At 41.2% G+C, this 22,770-nt stretch overlaps 1 protein-coding gene across 9 annotated transcripts in view; it reads right to left on the bottom strand.

Annotated features, from left to right (window-relative positions):
• TENM1 (teneurin transmembrane protein 1) overlaps nt 1-22,770 on the bottom strand; it is a 1,007,752-nt gene that overhangs the window by 843,939 nt on the left and 141,043 nt on the right. For 8 of the 9 annotated variants that reach the window (XM_030497214.1, XM_030497220.1, XM_030497215.1 and 5 more), the window contains exon 1: nt 20,164-20,235. The exons of the other annotated variant lie outside the window; for it this stretch is intronic. The gene's annotated coding sequence lies outside the window, so the exon portion shown is untranslated. Of the gene's footprint in view, nt 1-20,163; nt 20,236-22,770 lie in introns of those variants that run through there. 9 annotated transcript variants of the gene reach the window in all.

The raw sequence follows: 22,770 nt of genomic DNA on the forward strand, positions 1-22,770 counted from the left end.
CATTTGAGTGGTAGATTCAGAAAGGTGAGGGTGACAGCGCCCCACAAGAGGCAAATAGACTTGCTGAAATTAATCACAGATCAGGTCAATGATGGTGCCTTTTGACACACCAGTCTTTTGTAGGTAGAGCATGTAAAGACCTCTCTCAAATACAGACCTCTCCTGTGCAAACGTTGAGAGATTAACATCTCTAGAACTGCCAAAACTGCAGAGTAGGGGAAAATGAAGAGGCATGAAGTTATCACACAGATTCATTAACCAACTGATTGGCGCTTTCCTATTGTGCTGTCATGAAAAAGGACAGGAAGACAGATTCACATTTATCTTAAACACCTCATAGCAGCAGTTCTCAGGGAAAGTACATCTCATCTCTGAAAGGTGTCGAGCACTAATGTACTTAGAAGATAGCGGATGCTAACTGTGGAAAGAGCAGCTTCTATGAATTGCAAACTTACTAAGAAAACTTGGCATTTGACATGGTTTTTTATTTCTATCCTTAGTATAATTAGAAATGCTAGAAGTTCAATCTCTGAAGATCTAGGTATTAAGAAACAGGACCTAAAAAGGGATAAGTCCTTAAAAAAAAAAAAAAAAAAAAAAAATCACTTTTGTTTTAAAGTTAAAAAAAAGAAGAAAAAGTCAATGGTGGCAAAATAATATAAGACTAAGAGATTAAGGCATACTTTATATGATCTACTTACTGACAAAAATCGTCATCACTAACAAAAACTAATTGTACCAGTATTTTGCACCAAAACTAAGATTACAAATAACTAAGAAAGATCCATAAGTAATGAACAATTCCTGAGGCTAAACACAATATTCTAAAATATTAGAATATTGCTACAAAGACACGGCTTTTACCAGTAAATCATCCATACAGCGCTTTGGACAATAGCCCTCACACATGACGTCTTTCAGGGGTATGCGTCAGGAAGGAAGCATTCCTATTTTTGTCTTTTTACCTTCATAAAGCTTGACTTCTCGATGCAGAATAGTCTTCCCAGTAGCACAAACAGTGAGATTTTACAAGGACCACAAGAACTAGGGTGTTGTTAAAATGTCAGCTACAGAGATACTACAGTTACACTGCTATCTACTGGTAGATTTCTTTTCTGTGGGTTGTAGGAATCCACACAGGCATGTTAAGGAAAGTGGTTATTGCTAAGAACTAGGTTCCTTGCTGTGATTTTCCCCGAACAGAAAATGACATTTAAACCCACCCCACACCCACCAAAAGAAGTGCTACCAGTAATTTTTAGATAGCAAGATTATTCAGAGCCTCCAATTAACTGCAGGGTTGCACCTTCCTGGATGCTGCATGGAAGTGCACATAAAGAAATGGCTCTTTTTGGGTAGCTTAAAATCTAAACAGACAGTTGACACAAGAAGCAGGAAGGAAAGATGGAAAGAGTCTGCTGTAGACAATTAAATATACACAGAAACATATGTGAAAATGCTAAACACGTATGGAGAATGCTTGCTAGAGTTAACAAATGAAGAAGAGGGCTCAATGAAAAACAAGGAGAAATAAAGTTGAGAACCACTGCTCTCCTCCCTGCCACTACCAACATGCAGTTCTGCTTCATTTTATCTCCAAGGTAAATGAGTTGGTGTGGCAGGACTAGATGCCACACATGCTGGCATAGCAGGAACACTTGCTGCATCAAAGAAGAGGAGTAAGCAAAGGGTTTCAGCAGCAAACAGTACAACAGCAGTTTCTGCAACTGGCAGAAACTTCTCGCTTGGGGGCAGCCCCAGAGCCCTTGATTTTCCTGAGAGCATGAGACAAACTGCCATCGATAACCTTAAACTTTGGGGCTACCTGGAGAGCACCCAAGTCAGGTAGAGCAATAAGGGCAGCACTCCGAGTTACAAATAAGTAGCCTGATGTACAGTGTTGCTGAACAGAGTTCACTTTTCATCAGTTAGATACATTCAGTAATAAATGATGAGCTTCAAGTGACTCAAGGAAAGCTCTCTCAGAAAAGCCCAAGAAGCGCCTTGATTGTGGACATTTGTTTTCTTCATCTCTATTCTGCATGGTGTTGCCATTAACAAGTTCACATACATTAACAAGGCAAGAAACTGGCTCTACTGAATATGTGTTTAATGTCTCTGAAAAGATTAAAAGTAATTATAAGGTATATTGGCATTAACTGCAATTCTGGCAACCTCTTGCTTTCTCTTTGCCTGCAGATCTGTAGCATGACTGTTTGGCAGCAGCAGCTTGTGGAGTCTGGTGTGAACCCAACATGGATGTTTTCTAGTAGTTGATCTGTGACCAGCATCTCCCAACAGGACTCTATTTAAGCATCAGTAAGACTATCCCTGAAGCTAGTGTAAAAATCAGTCTGGTCCAGCTTTACACGTGGGATGCCCCCAACAATACTGCTGAACCTTGTCTTTAGACTTAATTTTTCCGCATATTCAACATCATTGTGGCTTATAAAACCACCACATTTCAACACAACTATGTATTATTCACACCTTCAGCAAAAATAGTTACTTCAAAAAGCACAGGTTAAGACCCATGTCTCTCTGAAATAAGATACTATCCTAAATCAATTCAAGCAATACTCTGTGAGAGAAATTTATGTGAAAGTTTGTCAGCTGTGTGATTCAAGCTATAGATTCTTAATAGAGAAGAACTGAAACTCTTTATGAGGCACAGGCAGAGATTTTGAATGGTGTGAGAAGAGGTAGCAGATATGAAGAGTCATTTCTATTCCTTCAGCATTCTATAATCATGCATTTCTCTGATAGTGAGTGTGCTAGAAGTATATATCTCCTAATCAATCTGTTACAGCGCTTAGTTTTTCTACATCATACAGTTATTCTCTACGTTATGCTATGAAAAAAGTGGAATTTTCAAGCTTCAAGGAAGAATACCAGAATTTGAAGTTTTAAGTTATTATCCTAGAATATTTCTCTCAAAACACATGGCTCTGCTTTATTGCTGCTACTTTGTTGCTGCCAAAAAAATTAAGTCTGTGTTGGCAATAATTATATTTTAAGAACACACTTGGGGGTAGGGTTCTTTTGGGGTTTCTTTTTGGGCTCTTTTGGGGTTTCTTATCAGCCTTTGATTGGGCTGCAGATACACATATTTATTATCTGAGGAAAATGGACAAGGCTATGTTCCACTAAAGCAGGAATTGTCTTTTTACCACTGGAATTGACTGGTTTAGGAAGTATGCATTGAAAATTATTTCTGCTGTGGTTTTCATTTTCACAAGAACATATGTAGTTCACATAAGAACAAATTGGAAAAAGAAAGGCAGAATGGAACATCATTCTGGAATAAGACTGTCTTGTGAAAAATCACTTAATTATCACCCTCAATCATGCACTGAGAGAAAACATCTTTGCTCCTCAACGTTGCCTGCCTAAATGCTGTCCATTAACTATGTATAACCAATAATTCAGCAGCGAAATCAAAGATAAACAAGTCTTGATACTGGAGGTGAAGAAAATATAATTCATGAAAAACTCAAGTTGGGGGAGGAATAATTCTGTACACGAGCATGGTGGTTCTAAGAATTCCTCCCAGCAATACTACTCTGTGACAATAAAACTGCAATTTAAACCCACAATTACCATTTGACAGTATTTGAGGAACTTCACTTATTATCTATTCTCAGAGCTACTCCAGTACCCTCAGGCATTGTAGAATTTCACAACTCATTTCATTGTAGAATTTTTACTGCTATCTCCTGGATGTATTCAGGCAGGGGGATCAGAGAGATGCTCTCTGCCACAAGTATTCTATGAGTGAAAGAATAAAAAGGGTTCTCCCAAGGTTACTGAGCTTTCATTGATGTGGATCTCAAAGTGAAACCTTGGGAAGGAAGGAGATAATATAGTAGAACTCAGGAGCTAAGGGAAATCAGATTTGTTTTTTGGGGCTTGCTAATCTGTCAGCACTTGCATGCACCTTTTCTCACTCCAACAACACAACACTCCTGTAAGAAACAGTGTATGAGCTGCGGAAGGGTTTTCCTTACCTGGGAAGATGACTGCTTCCAACCCAGAACACCCTTGGATGTGGAAAACATGGCAATAGCTACAGTAAGATCAAATATCTGAGGTGGCAAAACAGCCTGTGGAGACCAGGCTGCAGGCTGAAAGATCTTAAGGCTGTGTTTAAAGATAGCCTTAAACACAGGAGTGTGTGATCTCAAACTTCCTTCAGTGTAGTGACAGCACTGGATCCTTCTCAGGAGCAGGCCAGCACACAGTTGTAGCTGTATAATATTTAGTTCTACTACAAACTTTGCAGTAAAAATTAAAATTTATGTGGCTTTAGTCTGTAGCAATTCTTTTCAGCCTAAATGAATATTTAAAAGGGGTGATTTGCCATGCTGGTCTTGCTTTTACTGATATTTTCCTCACTCTCTGTTTTTCCTAGTTACTCTTTTTGTCTCCATGCTTTTTTTTTTCTTCATCCTTATTTGTCCTCTACTTTTGTCATTCAGTTTTCACTCTTTCACTTTTCTTCCCAGCCAGCTCTCCCCTGCTATACTGACTGGATTGTTCAGACAAAGCAGTTCCTCCTGTTTCATGCCCACTAATTTCACACTCCAGACAAGAGGTGCTGTATTCCAAAGTACCAATTCAGCTCTGCAATGGGGAAGTGGCTGACACCAAGAGCAGCAAGAAATTAGTGTCAGTTCATTAGGAGGGGAAAACACCCCAACCAACCAACCAACCAAACAAAAAAACCAAACCCCAAACACTGAAACCACCCAACTCCTACTAAGCTATAAACTTCAAATGGCAGGATGGGAGAGATAGCAAATTTATGGGAGTGTATTAAGGCAAATTCTTTGTCAGAACTGTTTACATGACTGGAGTTCAAGACTGTCTTTGCTTTATTTGTATTAGCATGGGACCCAATTGGACCTAAGACTTGGCATTTGGGAAAAATCAGATTGGCACCCATTATTTTAGCTGAAAAATATCCAGGAAGATATTTCTAGGGTTTGTCTTTACAGACAGAATAAATACAGACAGAATAAAAAGAAAATAGGTCAGTGAGCATAAGCTGCGTTATCAATGCCATTACAACACTGCAACTCTTGCCAGTCTGACAACACCGTACTAGCAGTTTATGATTTATGCTAATTTCTCCCATCTTCATTACAATCCAATAAAGATTGAACCGCACATGAACCTAGCAGTATCTGAATGATAGAACTGATTTCAATACTGTCCTTTTCTTTTAAATTAGAAGAAGAACTGGAAATGACTGCACTTGAGGCTAGCTCCCTTCAGTCACTGGCAGGCAGGTTAGATTTTTCTCCTTTAAGGGATTTCTCCAGCTCAAAAGCTCAGTAAAAAAAAGTTCTTTTGACCACCATTAAAACTGGCTCCAGAATATCACACTTCTGAAAGCCAGACACATTTACTTCCATCTTAAATATATTTATATTATGCTTTAACTTACTGCTCATCTTGTGATAATTCTATCTGGTTGGACTAAACACAAAGCCTCTTAGTCTCTCCTCTTATGAAAGACTTCCCATTCTCCTGAACATCTCAGTTACCTTTCTTTCCACCTGTTCCAGTTTGAACTCACCTTAACTAAAAGCAGGCAAAGAGAACTATTAAAAATATCCTAAATTATTGTTTCTGCAGGACCTAGTTCAGGTATTTGTTATTTCCTTTGCTAATGCAAATATCTCATCCAGCACAGCTTGAGATTGCATTTGCCCTTTTCATTGATGTGTTGCATTGGTGGCTTGCAGTCATCCTGTGACTTTCTCCTCCTCTGTCATTTCCAATTAATGAGCTCCTAGCTTATAACAGGAATGTATTGTTTTTGTGCATGAACTTGCACTTTGTCCTATTGAATTTCATTCAGCTACTATTACTGTACTCCTCAAGGTCATTTTATTCTTCCTGTATAATATTCTAAACTCCCCATGAGACAGGGCCCTCAGACTTTGTGGGCATCAGAAAAATTGCTTTTGTTAATTTCTTTTTTCAAGGGAATGACTGAAATTTTTAAACAAGAAGCAACAGCAATTCTTGAGAGACTGACATGTAGCCCCCACTACAGTCCGCTTCATGTAATCTCAGACTCCAGCAGATTACGGTAATGGATACCATTACTGTGATGACTTTGAAGTACTTGAAGCAATATTCATAGAATCATTGAAATGTTAGGGTTGGAAAGGACCTTAAGATCATCAAGTTCCCACCCCCTGCCATGGGCAGGGACGCCTCACGCTACACCATGTCGATATTCAAGAACATGTTCGTCTTTCTTTCTAAAAAAATACCAGAATTTTCACAGACATCTGGGCATTTTACTTACCCAAGGTATCAGGTGCTTTATAGCTTTCACATCTCTGACAATCTGCATACACCAGAATTGTCTAAACCAAAGTAATCATACTTAAAACCTTACAGCAGCACAATGGTAACCCTGCAGTGCCAACATGATGTAGCCTACACAAAATGTGTAGCATGAACTCTTGCTTGGAGATGTAGGCAGGTATGATTTGACTGCACACATTTACCTGATACAGAGAAGCTGCTTCATTTGTCATGAGGTCGCCCCATTGAAAACTGTATACGTCTAAAGGAAAGCCTAACCTTTATCAACTGATGGTACTTGAAATCTCCTCTTAACTAGGTTTAGAGAAAAATGTGCGGTTATCCTAGTTCCAGGACACTGGAAAACTGAAATATAAATTTGAGTGATAGATAAACCTATGCTAACCCCATGAAAATGAAGACTTGGCCTATCCTTGATGATATATCTGCATTACAAAGAAATCTATTTTTTTTGAGTTTTTCCTCCTGCTTTTGAGTTTTCCAACTCAAAGGCTTGAATGATGACCTATCTTGAGAATAACTATTTTCATAGTATTTTACAGGACAGCTAGGAAGTATTTAGAAGGTGATGCAATTGGTACACATCAGGACTTCAGAAACTCTAAGCACACAACCTTCAATAAGGGAAGCAAGAATACAGAGTGGAGAAGGGTCCTTTGGCTCCTTAACTGGGACATCAAAAGCACAGAAACTACTTGACCCTTTTGCCCTTGGTCGTATTAAGCAGACATAAAACAGTGTTTTGAAATTCAGAATTGCATTTCTATCATGCAGGAAAATGTTAGTGAAACAGTCATTCTGCTGTTACATGGTACAAAAATAATGAACTTAAAATCAGGTATCACTAATGTGCTGCATAGCAAGAAAAAAGCACCCCGAGAGAATCATTCCTTGTCCCTTCTGTCTCTCAGAATCCTTCTTCTAGAAACACACATGGAGGACACAAAGACTTTCACCCTGGACTTAGGTTTCTCCTTTAATATTCATTCTGACCACATGTCATTTGGGAAGGATAGAGGACATGTCTACATGGATCTTCCCCTGTAAACTCCAGTGTGGATTCATCCAGTGAACACACTGGCCATGCACCTGTAGGTGTACAGGCTATGCACCTATATACCAATTCTTAACACATTTTTACCTAAAATGTTACAGAACATTTAAAAATCTCAGTTCCTCAACACACAGTGTTCACTTTATTCTATTCTGATATACTGTGTTGCTGCTCAAAATGTAAATGTAGCTTCAAAACATTTAAAAATAATTATGCAAAATTCATGAGCTTCAAGTAAGAGTGAATTTAATTGATAGCAATGTGGGAGAATTGGAGTTCTTCCAAGAGCCTCCTGGAGGATTCACCTGAGTCTAACAGCAGACTCTTCTAGTGACAGAAACTCCAAACATACAAGTTCAAAAAATCTAAATAGAGTTATATTTTTAAATTTTTTTCTCTGGCGTTGTTACATTCCTCATACACATAATTGGAATAATTGCCTTCAAACAATTTTATGAGCACTAAAACTCCTCATTTTTTTTTCTCTGCATATTACTATACATCTAGGCTTGAATAATTAAATATTACACCTCCCTGTCAAATTGTCTAATACAATTTCAGAGAGCAAAGACACACCTGGAGAAGGACTCTTCAGACAGACTCTCAGAATGCCTGTCCTGTTGTAAATCTCTTAAAAATTGCCAAAAGTCATGGAAGTAAAAAGTGTTTAATGTCTTTGGCTACTCAGGCAAGTGCCTTCAGCTCATCCTATAGGACACTTCTTTTTAAGCATGTGCTTAATGAAGGAAAAAAGAAAAGACAAAAGGTGTGTGGCAGGGTCAAACACAGACGTAACTGACAGGGACTTGGTATTCTCTACTCAGTAACCACCAAGAAGCGTGATATGCAGCTAACACATCGTTGCCCGTGCCCTAAAAGATGCTCTTCTTTTTCTCCTGAGGGCATCCTTGCATCTGCACCTGCTTTTTTCTTAATTTTCTTTTTCTTTTTAGTTTTATGTGTATAGTTTATAAAATATCAGTGCAAACTGAGACATCTTTTAAAAAATGCACATTCACCAGAAAAGCACTGACTAGTTATCACTTGTATTAGCTATGAAAGAAGACTCTGTGGGATGCACTGCTGTACACCAATGCACAAACTAGAGGCAAAAAAGAAAATATTCCGTGCATTTATTTCAGACATTGATTGACTTTGCTCTGACCCTTTTAATGATAAACTAAAAGCGAAATTCTGAAGGTAACTACTGATTTCTTTGATGTATTTTTCAGTTAAAGACTCTCAAGGAATGGAGTGTACAAAACAAAAAAAATGAGGTATGCTCAGAATTTCAGGTACTTCTATTGCTGTCTCCCAAAGTTGTTTTTTGGCCAGGTTTACAACATCCCAACATGGCTTCTCTCCCTCTCTCATCAGCTTAGACAAGCCCTATTCACTGTTCTTCACTTCCTCATACCTAAATCAATTGCCGAGGTATCCTCAGAGAGGACGCCTTTAACACGGGAGCGGGGGGAAGCACAGCGCCCAGGAGCCTCAGTTCGGAGCGGCCAGAGCCACCGAGGGAGCCTCAAGTCCTCGACAGGACTTGCCCAGGAGCCGGCAGCTCAGCTCACGCGAGAAGCTGACTCACAGGGGGCGGCGCCAGGAGTGACGGCACCAGCCCTCAGTGGGGAAAAACCCATCCCAGGGAGCGCGAGCGACCAGGGCGTGGCGCGGCAGTTGGCGCAGGCAGGGGGAGCGGGCAGCGAGCGGGACGGTGAGCGCTCGCCTCAGGACCAGGGCCAGCTCTGGGAGCTCTGCCCCGGCGGTGGCCAGCGTAGGCACCCAGACAGAGCCGATGAGAGGGGAGGCTGCGGCGCAGAGCTCGGAGTGTAGAAAGTGCCTCGACTGGTCTCTTGAGGCGAGGGTGCACAATGGACAGGGCTGCACTCGGTGAGCCCTGGTGGAGGCGCTCCTGCAGCAGGTGGCTGAGCTGCGGGGGGCTGTTGGTGAGCTAAAAGATGCCAGGGAAGCTGAGAGGAAGCTGGGCTGCTTGCTCCAGGCCCAAACTGTACAGGGGCTGCAAACGTCCAGCACTGCTCATATAGGAAAGAAGGAGGGCAGCAACCCAGGAAGCTGGGAATTAGTTACGAGAAAAACTAACAAAAAAAGGGAGGAAGAGGACAATTAACGACAAGGGACTTCCTCCTAAATCTGGTGTCCCCACCCAGAACTGCTTCGCAGTTCTGCAGGGGGCTAATGAGAAAGCACCCACAACACCTAATGAGCATCCTGCTGATGCACCAGTAAAGCGGATCACTACAGGTGCCTCCAGGAAAAAGCAGCGGGTCATAGTAGTAGGGGACTCTACTTTGAAAGGCACAGAGGCACCCATCTGCTGGCCTGATCCAGTCTCGAGGGAGGTGTGTTGCCTGCCAGGGGCTCGCATCAGGGATGTTGCTGAGAGGCTGCTTGCTCTAGTAAGTCCTGCTGACTATTACCCCCTTCTAGTGGTCCATGTGGGTGCTAGAGATATAGATAGCAGTAGCCTAGAGAACATTAAGAAGGACTACAGAAGCCCTGGGAGATGGTGGTTAGGGGCCTCTGGAGCTTCAGATAGTTTTTTCATTGATTCTGCAGGACAAAGGGGAGGACCTTAAAAAAGCTAGGCGGCATTTGGCAGGTTAATAAATGGTTAGAATGGTGGTGCCATAGTCAGGGGTTTGGCTATTTAGAACATGGGCTCCATCTGGGAGGCCAGATCTTACTGGGGGCTGGTGGAGCTGGTCTGACAAAGAAGGGGAAGAGCTGTTTTGGTAGGAGGCTTGCCAGGCTGGTCAAGAAAGCTTTAAACTAGATGTAGTTGGGGGAGGGGAGCATTGATCCATCCCAAACACTCCTGGTCAGTTGCCAGCAAGCTTGTAATAAGTGCTTGGAGCAATGTAGAGATGTTCCAGCTGCCCCAGCCAATTGAGTCGGCTTCATTCGGAGCTCGGCTAAGGTGCCTCTATACAACACCCATAGTATGGGGAACAAACAAGAGGAATTAGAGATGTGTGCAAGGCTTAACGGGAATATAAATGTCATTGTATCACAGAAACATGGTGGGATGGCTCCTATGACTGGAGTATTGGAATGGAAGGTTACAGGCTGTTTAGAAAAGACAGGTCAGGCAGACGGGGAGGGGGCGTTGCTATCTATGTCAGTGATAGGCTAGAGAGTATGGAACTCTGTCTGGGGACGGGTGATGAGGTAACCAGAGTGTTTGTGGGTCAGGATCAAAGGGGAAAACAGCAGTGGGAGACATTACGGTGAGGATCTGCTACAGGCCACCTGATCAAGAGGACTCTGGTGGATGAAGCGCTCTACAGACAGATAGGAGCAGCCGCACGCTCGCAGGCCCTTGTCCTCATGGGGGACTTCAACCATCCTGACATATGCTGGACGGGCGGTATGGCCCGGCACAAGCAATCCAGGAGGTTCCTCGATTGTGTGGAAGACAACTTCCTCTTTCAAGCAGTAGAGGAGCCGACGAGGAGAGGTGCCATGCTTGACCTCATGCTCACCAACAGGGAGGGACTGGTTGGAAATGTGACGCTCCAGGGCAGCCTTGGCTGTAGTGATCACGAGATGGTTGAGTTTGAGATCCTCAGGACAGTGAGAAGAGCATGCAGCAAGCTCACTGCCCTGGACTTCAAGAAAGCAGACTTTGGCCTCTTCAGGAACCTCCTTAGTAAGGTTCCATGGGATACAGTCCTAGAGGGCAGGGGGGCCCAAGACTGCTGGTCGGTATTCAAGGATCACCTGCTACCTGCTCAGGAGTGTTGCATCCCGACTAGAAGAAAGTGCAGCAGGAGGGCCAGGAGACCTCCATGGATGGACAAGGAGCTGCTGAGGAAACTTAGAGGGAAAAAAGAAGCTTATAGAAGGTGGAAGCGAGGACAGGTGGCCTGGGAAGAATATAGGAGCATTGCCTGGGAAGCTAGGGACCAGGTTAGGAAAGCTAAGGCCCAGCTAGAATTAAGTTTGGCAAGGGACGTAAAAGATAACAGGAAAGGATTCTATAGATACGTAGCAAATAAAAGACAGACTAGGGACAACATGGGCCCTCTCCGGAAGCTATCAGGAGAACTGGCTACCATTGATTTGGAGAAGGCTGAGGTTTTTAATGACTTCTTTGCCTCAGTCTTCACCAGCAAATGCTCTGACCACACCACGAAAGTCTTGGAAAGCAAATGCAGGGACTGTGAAAATGAAGACCTTAGGCCCACTGTAGGAGAGGACCAGGTTCGAGACCATCTTAAGAACCTGAATGTGCAGAAGTCCATGGGACCTGATGGAATCCATCCACGGGTCCTGAAGGAGCTGGCGAATGAAGTTGCTAAACCACTGTCCATCATATTTGAAAAATCCTGGCAGTCAGGTGAAGTTCCCGATGACTGGAAGAAGGGTAATATAACCCCCATTTTCAAGAAGGGGAAGGTGGAAGACCCAGGGAACTACAGACCAGTCAGTCTCACCTCTGTGCCTGGCAAAATCTTGGAACAGTTTCTCCTGGAAAACATGCTAAGGCACATGAAAAACAACGAGGTGGTTGGTGACAGCCAACATGGCTTCACTAAGGGGAAATCCTGCCCGACCAATGTGGTGGCCTTCTATGATGGAGCCACGGAACTGATGGACAGGGGCAGAGCAGTTGACGTCATCTACCTGGACTTGTGCGAAGCGTTCGACACTGTCCCGCACAACATCCTTATCTCTAAATTGGAGATACATCAATTTGATAGATGGACCGCTCAGCAGATAAAAAACTGGCTCGATGGCCGCACGCAAAGAGTTGTGGTAAATGGCTCGATGTCCAGTTGGAAACCTGTAACGAGTGGTGTCCCTCAGGGATCGGTGTTGGGACCGGTCCTGTTCAACATCTTTGTCGGTGACATGGACAGTGGGATTGAGTGCGCCCTCAGCAAGTTTGCCGATGACACCAAGCTGTGTAGTTCGGTTGATACGCTGGAGGGAAGGGATGCCATCCAGAGGGGCCCTGACACGCTTGTGGGGTGGGCTGATGCCAACCTTATGAAGTTTAACCAAGCCAAGTGCAAGGTCCTACACCTGGGTCTGGGCAATCCCAGGCACTGCTACAGGTTGGGTGAAGAAGAGATTCAGAGCAGCCCTGCAGAGAAGGACTTGGGGTGTTGGTTGATGAGAAGCTTAACATGAGCCGGCAGTGTGCGCTTGCAGCCCAGAAAGCCAACCGTATCCAGGGCTGCATCAAACGAAGCGTGACCAGCAGGTCGAAGGAGGTGATCCTGCCCCTCTACTCTGCTCTTGTGAGACCTCACTTGGAGTACTGCGTACAGTTCTGGTGTCCTCAATATAAAAAGGACATGGAGCTGTTGGAGCAAGTCCAGAGGAGGGCCATGAGGATGATAAGAGGGCTGGAGCACCTCCCGTATGAAGACAGGCTGAGAGAGTTGGGGCTGTTCAGCCTGGAGAAGAGAAGGCTGCGTGGAGACCACATAGCAGCCTTCCAGTATCTGAAGGGGGTCTGTAAGGATGCTGGGGAGGGACTCTTCCTTAGGGACTGTAGTGGTAGGACAAGGGGTAATGGGTTTAAACTTAAACAGGGGAAGTTTAGATTAGATAAAAGGAGGAAGTTCTTTACAGTGAGGGTGGTGAGGCACTGGAATGGGTTGCCCAGGGAAGTTGTGGATGCTCCACCCCTCGCGGTGTTCAAGGCCAGGTTGGACAGAGCCTTGGACCATATGGTTTAGGGCAAGGTGTCCCTGCCCATGGCAGGGGGGTTGGAACTAGATGATCTTAAGATCTTTTCCAACCCTTACTATTCTATGATTCTATGATTCTGTGAAATGGGTGTCCCTGAAAAAGCCAGGTTTCATCACTAGCGAAAAGTGCCAGGCTTCCATGCATACTAACACTGCTTGGAAGCACATTGCTGTGCAGAGCAGCGTTGTGGATGATCATCTCAAGACAGGTGAGCACACTGGCTTATTCGCAAAACAACATGGAAAGGTCTCCTGTGGTATTGTCATTGGTACAAATACCCAAATTCCTTTTTTGCATGAATTTCAGCATCCTATAAAATTGATACAGTAGTGATACAGCCACTAATGAGAAGTAAAAACAATGAACAGCGTCAGAGGCTTCAGTGGTGTTGGCTTAAATGCAGGTAAGGAATTCCATCCTTTCAATAATACGTGTATTCATTTCATAAGGCAACAAGTTGCTGCCTAAGCTGCCAATACAAACCCAGCTGGACTCAAAGTCATCACACTCTCCCAAACCAGCAGTTTATTACCAAGAGCAACTTCTGCAAGTAAGGTGTTGATAACTGCATTGGATTTACCTCAAGGACATAGCATGCAAAGATGTCATTCTCACATTGCTATTATTTCTTACCTCCCACCTTGCACTGGTCTCTGTACAGTACCTGGAAAAAATGGCTCTCCCTTAAGTCTATAAATTCTAAACACACAGTGTATTTCAAGCGAAGAATACAAATAAGTATTTTTTAAATAGTGTCCTAAAAGCATCTAGAGCAAGCTCAGTGTCTTATAAATCAAGAGGAATATAGAGCTGCTGGGGTGCCTGGGGGGGCTGGCATTACACCCTCTGCCAAGAAAGAAACACAGCACTGGCATGCTGTGTTTGGTGACAGGACAGGAATGTGGACCAGTTAGGAATCTCACATGCTGAGGGTACAGTGTAAGTGGCATTTTAGGAAACTCAGCTAAATATTTGGACAATTTTCCTGGTTAACAGAGAGAAAGATTCAAGTGCAGCTGTTCTTCTGTGTGGCTACAGAGGTACCCAACAGTTAATACTGGGTCAGAACCCCAACACAGCTAATAATTCACCTCTGAGCAGTTGACCTTTAGTTTCTGTTGCAATAAAATCACACCAGACCGCTTGTGTTTCACATCAGTGCAACATGTAATTCCTCTGTCATTCTGTCTGAATTATGCCTACTTATGAAAAATGTTGATTCTCGATGATAATTTGATATTAATATACCATAGAACAATTAATCTCAAATATTTGAGTACTTAAAGGTCACAATTAATTTGAAAGTTCGGTTTCTGATGTCCTGACCTATACCTTACCTATGCTCAGTAGTGTCTATTCTCTCTAACTTCTAGAAGGTCTACAGATAAAGTAGTTTTGATAAACATGGTACAGATAAAGCATTAGTTTTATCCTATGCAAACTGTTTTTCTGTTTTAGTATCTTACAATAGTAGTCTCTTTTCGTGGGAAGAGAAAACAGAAGCCTGTCATTCATGTCTGCAGACTTCAATATCTCATTATGCCGTGTAGTGGTTTGATGTTAAATCTGGCAAGTGTTTTGTAGGCAAATGTAAATAAAGGTACCAGACTGGGATGTGCTTCGTGTTCAACAAAACACTAGCGTCAATAGCTTGATGGATATATTTTATATTAGGAAAACCTATTTAATTTAAATAGCTGTCATTTTAAGAAAGAAAATCACAAAATAAATATGTTTACTCTAAGGACAACTCTTTTACTTTTACTGCTGCTTCTTAATGACGTTGTTCTCTGAGAGATTTGCACCGGTCTGACATTGAAGTAAAGAACAAGCACAGAAGGAAAATATGCCAATAGCATGGCCATTTCACAGAAATCATTTATTTATCAGATTTTCATTTACTTGCTTTTGCTGCTTTACTGGTGACTTCAAATACATCTCACTAGGCTGGGTGCTGAACAGAACGATCCTCCTTCTCTCCACCCCTTGTACTTTCAACAATAAGTTGGTTTATCTGAAGAGGTACTTCAGAGCTATGTTTATTGTACCAAACCAATGCACAATAATATAATCAAAATCATTTTTCCATCTCTCTGCCTCCCTTGCAGCTCTCCAGTAAGGAAGCTTAATCCTGACAAATTTTACCAGCCCTGGAAAAAGCCATTAACTTTGACACTGCCCAGTTGCTTAAAATAGATATTAAAACAAGAGATTGTGAACTGTGCAAAGGGTGATTCATGTTTTCATAAAACATATACTAAAAGCGTACAAGTTTCAGGGGGTTTCATGCCCCATATGGTACAAGTACTTGTGTGATGTTTCCTTTTTATTTGGAAAATTAGTATAATTTTCTGTACCAGGTAAGATTCAGACTATAGACTGACATAAGCCAGTGTCTGGGGTTTTTTTTATTCTAAATTATTCAGACTACATATTAACTTCTGATTTTTTTTTTTCCTGCCAACATTGCATGTGGGGCATATTAGATACTGACCTAAATCCATCTTCCTTCATTTCATCGTAGCATGGCAGATTTTGTGATGGTTCTAATCAGCCTTAGTAGAGCTGCTCACCTCAGTTCCATTAACAAGAACTCAACACATGCATGCTTACACCCTAAGCTATTGATAATTTCTGGATCATACAAGCAAAGCCCACAGAGATAAAACAGCTGCAGTGCTTTAAAAGAAATAATATTATCTACCTTGTTTCTTTGTCTTTTATTCTGGCCACTGAAAGATAAAACAATGAAATAGAATTACAACATTAAATAAACCTGGAGCTTTAAATGAACTTATTAAAATAGCAGCTGTTCAGCTTCCAGTTTGTTTTCTGGGTCTCTCGCCATTCAGTTTTGATTTCAATTTTGAACTCTGAACGTGGCTGAGAATAATGAGAAGGCCCAAACATCCCAAGATAATTTTTTTCCAATTCTGCCTTATCCTAAGACTGACCTGTATCAGAAGAACTTCCCTGTGCTAAACAGTGCTAACAGGACTGATTGAATCAGATCGGGGATGTGTTTCTACACAAAGTTATAATTTTGTTTGCATAATGTGTCTTGAAAAAAGACACAATAAATTTGCAGGGAAAAAAACCTGCCTCAAATTTCAACCATTTTGTCTAAAGTATAGTCATATATGTAATTACAGATCGAGCTCCAACATCACAGCTTTTCCACATAGCATCAAAAGGCACTAACAGAAAAGAAATCATTTAATGAGTCCTAGCTGCTAAAAAGCTAAAAGGACAGATGAAGTTACATCATATGAAACACAGAGCAAATACCCACCTCAGAATTTACTGTTACTGTTACTTTAGTTACCAGTCAGTTTGTTAGAACATTAATGGTCCAGCAACCAACAAACCAGCAAATTGCTAGTCATGATTGGTTTCTTGGGGATTGGTGCCTAAATAAATCTCAAAAGTTGTGTGCTGTTAAGTAACTTGCTATTTTCTTAACATTCTTGGTGAAGTCCAGTGGCAATCCCGTTACCCAGCCTTACCATTAATCCTCATCCCCCTGAGTTCAACCATTAATTCTAATCCCTTGCATACATAGAAAGCAAAGTATAAAAGTCCCTGATAGTCTTCAGGTGTTCATTTGGAAAAATGTTACTGAAGATCAGTGGAGAGTGGAAAAAGGAAAATCTAGTCTCATACTCTTGTTCGTGCTCACAGTAGAAAGAATACATGCCTGAGCATGGACATGTCGGTTCAGTGTAATTGTGCAGCCCTCAAAAGCACACTGTGAAGTTGTTTGGAAATCTTCATGTATAAATTTGCAGTCATCAGATTCTAGTGGGACTGTGTGTTCAGTGTTTTGCTTCCAAAAATCAAGGAGGTTATTAAAATTAACTAAAGCTAGATCAAAAAATAATGACCACTCTGGGGACCCATAATAATACAGAATTATATCAACACCTAGAATTTCATACACTGCATTTTGATAGTCCTTGTACAAACAACACACTCTCCAGTCAGGCTAATTTCTTGGTGTAGTAAATTATAAAAAAGAAACATCAATTGCTTGTGCTTTCACAGAGGGACCTTTTCTTTCACATGTCAACAGATGAGACCCTTGCAACAAATCTGAGGCTTCCTCATCGCACTAGGAGTCCCAGTTCTCTACCTCATGGATGCCAACAGGAATATCACTGAGCAGGGCTGGGAACTAACAGAGGGGCGGGGAGCCTTGGTCAAAGCCACCAACATAAGGGAGTACCCACACATTGCAGCATGGCAAACAGGGATGTCAGCTCATAGTTCATGTGGTAGTCAGTTTATTTTTCTATTAAACACCTCAGCATAACTGATTGTACCATTTCTGCTGAGAAATCATAAGGTTTATGGGACAGTAAGTCTGATGTATACTTTTAGATATGTAGACATCATAGATTTACTAGCAGTGGCTCCTGAGGGAGTCTCATTAAAGGTAACAGGATTATGAATGAGACAGGGCCATCCCACAAACCCCACTAAGCTATCTGCAGTAAAGGTAGTCACTTCCAGGGTAGGGATAAAGCATAAATGGATTTCTGCTATTTGTTTTATAAATGAAATATGATTTTATTCATGAAGAACACAGTTCAGCAGGCTTTTAGTGGAGTAAGCAACAAGTAACATGCCAAGAAAAATTATTAAAGTCAAATTCATAAGCAACAAGGTGAACTAGAGTCACAAAAAAGCAAGTCTACGTAAAGCATCACTAGTGTGAATGAGGATAATTTGGAAAAACTCAGATATACAATGTGGTTCAGAACAGGCAGCTGCCAACACCTGTATTTACATGTGAGTAAACTGAGGCACAGAAAGGTAGTGACTTGCCAGCAGTACCAAGCCAAGAAACCTGTATATCCCAATGCACAAGTCTCTGATGATTCCTTTCGCTCAGAGACCACTGCAAAGAATGACAATGAATTAAGAAATAAATAATAAATTCTGAAGTGAAAGCCAAAATATAAAGCCTGAGTCAATTCGTAATTCTTTTTGAGAAAAAAAAAAAAGAAAAAAACACCAACAAAAAACCACCTCTCCCAAAAAAACCCCCAAACTAAACCAAACAACAACAAAAAACAAAAAAACCCCAAAACCTCACAAGAAAACACACCCACAAAATCCAACCAGCTCTATACAGCCACACCAACCAGCTGTACTTTGCCTTAAATTTCTCCGAAACCTGAATTTTCTGAGTTTCTAGTGACATTCAAACTGTTCAACTTAACTTCCTTTCCCACCCCATTTTTCACTTTAAGGTAATAATTGACTTCAGTTTTATATCAAATGTATACCTGTTAAAAAAACCGCAGAAGGGCATAAGTATCATTCATTTTCTTTATCACATATTTCATATATCAAGAGAAATAAAAGGAGTCAAGACATTGCTTCTCCATTCTGGTTTTCTTCCTGTCTTAGTTGCTAATTGAATTGTTACTTTTTAAGTGTCAATTTCTCAGAACAGATAAAACAAAGGGTAAAACTCTTCTCACCTTCTGCTAGGTCCTCTAGCCAACCCTGGTCACTAATTAGATCTTACCTCTATTTCACAGCTATTATTTTCAAAACTGTTTCTTTTTCACATCCTCAGGTTTTATCACTATCAGATGTAATTCTCACTTTCTGACAATTGTTTTTTTCATTATGCTCATCAGAAAAAAGACTATGGGTTTAGACATCTTCAGTAGTTCTTCCTACAATAAGAGTCACAAGATACCTTTAAACAAAATATATGGAGCTATTTCTGCATAGAGCAATTACACACAAGAAGAGGTTGTGTGGATACAGTCATCCAAGAGAGCTCTGCTATTATCAGTATTTATTTTTTTATTGCAGCAGTGGTGCCTAAGCTCTGTTTTGAGCATTATTTTCAGGTTTTCTTGCAAGCAACTGAATCTTTAGACATACTTGCTCACACCACTGCTTACACTTCAAAAACACATCTATATTTTACCCTTAAGAATTCACTGTCAGTGGTCTGATTTACAGAAGAGAATGTTAAAGCTTGCAAAAGTTCGCCTCCAACTCTCTTACTGCTTGGAAGACAGGGCACTTAAACTGTTCAAACAATGAAGAGTCTCCACAGACATGATGGTGATCCTTGCAGGACTGACTCCTAAGCTCTGAACTCTTCATTGCATGCAAAATGCTACTCCAGCTTTTAATGAACTTGTAAGTCACATTATTGTCACAATACAAAAAGGTTGGACAGATGTCATCTAAAGCTCATTCCATGGGAATGAAACACAAAAGTACTAGGAAAGAAAACACTGTGCAAGGAGATCACAAAGCCCAATTACAGATTTCTTCTCCTCACTTTCCCCTCTGTCCTTCTGTAGTGCTAAGGCAGATAAAATGAGCCTGTGTGAGCTGGGGCTCCATCCCACCCAGCCCTCAAACATTGCAAGAGATGCCTGCAATAGGCAATACTGTAAAGCAAATATTGCAACCAGCCCACTACAATTATCACACTAATTATTTCCTAGGACAAATATTAATCTAACCACATAAGATATGGCTGCCTCAGGAAAGTTTAGAAAAAGTCTTGATAAAATATGCATGAGTGACTATGAAAATCAGTAAATAACTGTCAAAATAACATTAAAATACACTAAGGCATATCTGCTTGCTTTCCAGCAAAAAAAAAAAAGTATGGTAATAAGTTTTGGAAAGCAATACAGCCGTGTTGCTAAAAATGCAGAGCAGCTGCTTCAGTTATTATAAAACGGCTAATTTTTACTCATTTGTGACATGGTTTCGTAGACTGGTAGCAGCTGCAGTTTCATCCAGCTGCATCCTGATGCACGCTTCTAAGCATCAGCACGAAAGTATAGATTGCTTTACTTCACAGCACTAAGTACTAGTGTCCTTTCCAAGAATACCCTGAAGGTCATTGGCAATTAAATCTCCCCAAGGTCTCTTTCACTCGGGGAATGGTGACAAGCAGACACAAGGTCTCCAGAAGTCAGACACCACATAGTAACAGAGCAAGTAGTAACTGAGCTGCATGAATTAAAGAGGATGTTGAAAGGGCTTCCTACCTGGTACAAGTTGCTACTCCCCCTCAACAGCCTGGAACCCTAGACGCTGGCTCTTCTCCTTAATTGCTGAGGTAACACGAATTTCTTTAGTAAGAAAGTGGGGGGGAAAAAAAAAAAAAAGAAAACAAAAAAAAAAAAGAAAAAAGGTTCTATTGGCTGCTTCCTCCTCCTTAAAAGATTACTTTCAAATGCCCCTCTCGCTCCCTATTTATTTTCTCTCCCTCCCAGAAGAGCAGTTTAGAGGAGAGTAACGGAGTGTTTATCCTGGCTCTGAGGATGCACGCTTGTGCGATAACTGCCCTGCTCCTGCAGTATAGCCGGCATGAATGTGATGTGCATACTAAAGCAGTTTGCATTAAGGCAAGGCTTAGCAGAGCCAGCTTCCCAGTCTCCACCTTCCTATATCCACAGAACAAGCCTTGCTCCTTCAAAAATAGTGGGGCTGTAAAGACAAGATGATAGAGCTCTGATTATATGTGTATATATAATATATTATATATATAATATATATAACCAGAGCCCTATACTATTCCATTTACTATACTCTATATATATATATATATATAAAGTAAATGTTTTTCTTTGAAGACAGTATTTAAGGGTGAGGGTGTATTTATGTATCACCTCACCTGTGAAAGTACACAGAAGCAGCTGTAAGTGAAAACATGATACAGTCATACAAATGTGCAAAAAATCCCTGTGTGCTGTCCGTATGAATAGATGATTACTAAAAGCAAAAAACTAATGAGACATCTCCAGTTAGGAAACATTTATCTGCCTGCCATCTATCAAAACAAGCAGAGACATTAAATAAATAAATAAAGCCCCGAAGAACACAGAAGGCTTAAACATCTACAGGCTCAAAGGTAAAATGCGTTGATATTTATATGCTATAGTCACGATTGAGCAACGGCTACATTATGAACAAGAATTAGCTCTAAAGTGCTACGTTTATCATAAATCTGAATAAATATTAGAGAAGGGCTCAAGCTGTAAAGCCCTGATTTGGATTTTGAACACTCCGCAGCTCAGGAGTGCCTGAATCTGGGGATTTGGCTCTGGCCTATCTGCCTGTATTAGCTACTCATGCACACACTTACAGAAGTACACAAAATAAATAAGGCTATGAAAAATCCCGTTGCTTACCCAGGTGTATGAGTACAGTAGTGAGTGCTAGTACCTGAGCTGCTTATACTTTCCTGTTGTTTTAAAATCAGTGATTCAGTTCTTAGTTACAAAGCATTTTTTACAAAATGGCTCATTTCTTGACTCCAGGGGAAGAGCTCAAGACAGATCAAAGCTTTGGGGCCCAATTTTTCCCTTATGAATATGCTGCAGCTGAATGCTTATATGGGTTTGCAGTGCTAATTGTTTATGTAAATTAACTTTATTATTCAGCATGTTCCAAACATGCTTCTTTCCTGCATTCTGTTTTTATTTTCTTGGGTTTGCTTCTCTCCTGTGGGGTGAAGGGAAGGTTCAGGCACCACCACTCTATTTCCATGAGTGGGTGATGTTGCTGTCCACTTCTTAATAAGCAATAAGCATAAACCCAGTTAAATAATGAAAATAGACATAAAAACCATTGAACACCTTGCATGAGTCACTATGAAAAACACCATATAGAATTAACTCTAAAGTTCCTTTAAAAGATATATAGATAGATGTATTTCTAATACTTGTATACTTTCTGCTTTTAAATGCAAGCGATGACTACATGGTCAAATGTCTGGCTTTCTGCTCTGGTAGATAGACCTGGGGGACACTGACTGATATGTCCATCTTTTCTTGTGGAAAAAGATGTTCAAAATGTAACTCCTGTTTATAACACCTGTACTGGCCATCAATTGCTAATTTCCCACCACCACAGTAAATGCTCAGCTGTTTAAACACGAAAGAAAGGCCTGTGAGGTTGGACACCAAGTAAGGATTCCAAAGTCTGATTTAAATTCCCAACTTCTCTGAGGAAAACTATAGGTAAATTATTAAATTTATCCACCACTGTGGTCTCTCAGTTCTGAAATAGGAACACTTAGTGCAGAAGTCTTGTAAGAATAGAACATCATGTTTGTTCATGATCCTGAGATGTTTAGGTAAAGCAAGTGTGAAAAGTGTATGAAAAAGTTCCGAGGTTTTATGGGGCTTTGAGCAACTTGGTCTAGAGGAAGGTGTCCCTGCAAATGGCAGAGGGGTTGGAAACAGATGGTCTGGAAGGTCCTTCCCAACCCAGACCGTAAAAAAGATACAGACAAAAGATTGCACAAAGATACAACCTCCTCCATGCTTTAAAACAGCGCGTGCAACTGCTATCTCAGAAATTGAAACTTGAAAGTACCCACCAGGTCTGTTTACTAGCTGTTGCAGTATGGGGTAAACATGTTTCCCTCTAGACATACTGATAGGCTTGATTTCCAAAGTCCACCTAAAACTGGACCATTGTGCGTCTTGCTAAACTCTCTGGGCTCTTTCTGCTTTTCAGATGCTGCTAAGCACTCTTAAGAGCACACACCTGGAAGGAACATAAGGAGTGTCCAGGGACACTTTACTACCTTCTTACCACTCCAGGCCTGACTGCTCTACTGGTTAGGAACCTCACCTGAACTCTCA

Source organism: Strigops habroptila, chromosome 9 (genome assembly GCF_004027225.2).
Source record: "Strigops habroptila isolate Jane chromosome 9, bStrHab1.2.pri, whole genome shotgun sequence".
Lineage (NCBI taxonomy): Eukaryota > Metazoa > Chordata > Aves > Psittaciformes > Psittacidae > Strigops > Strigops habroptila.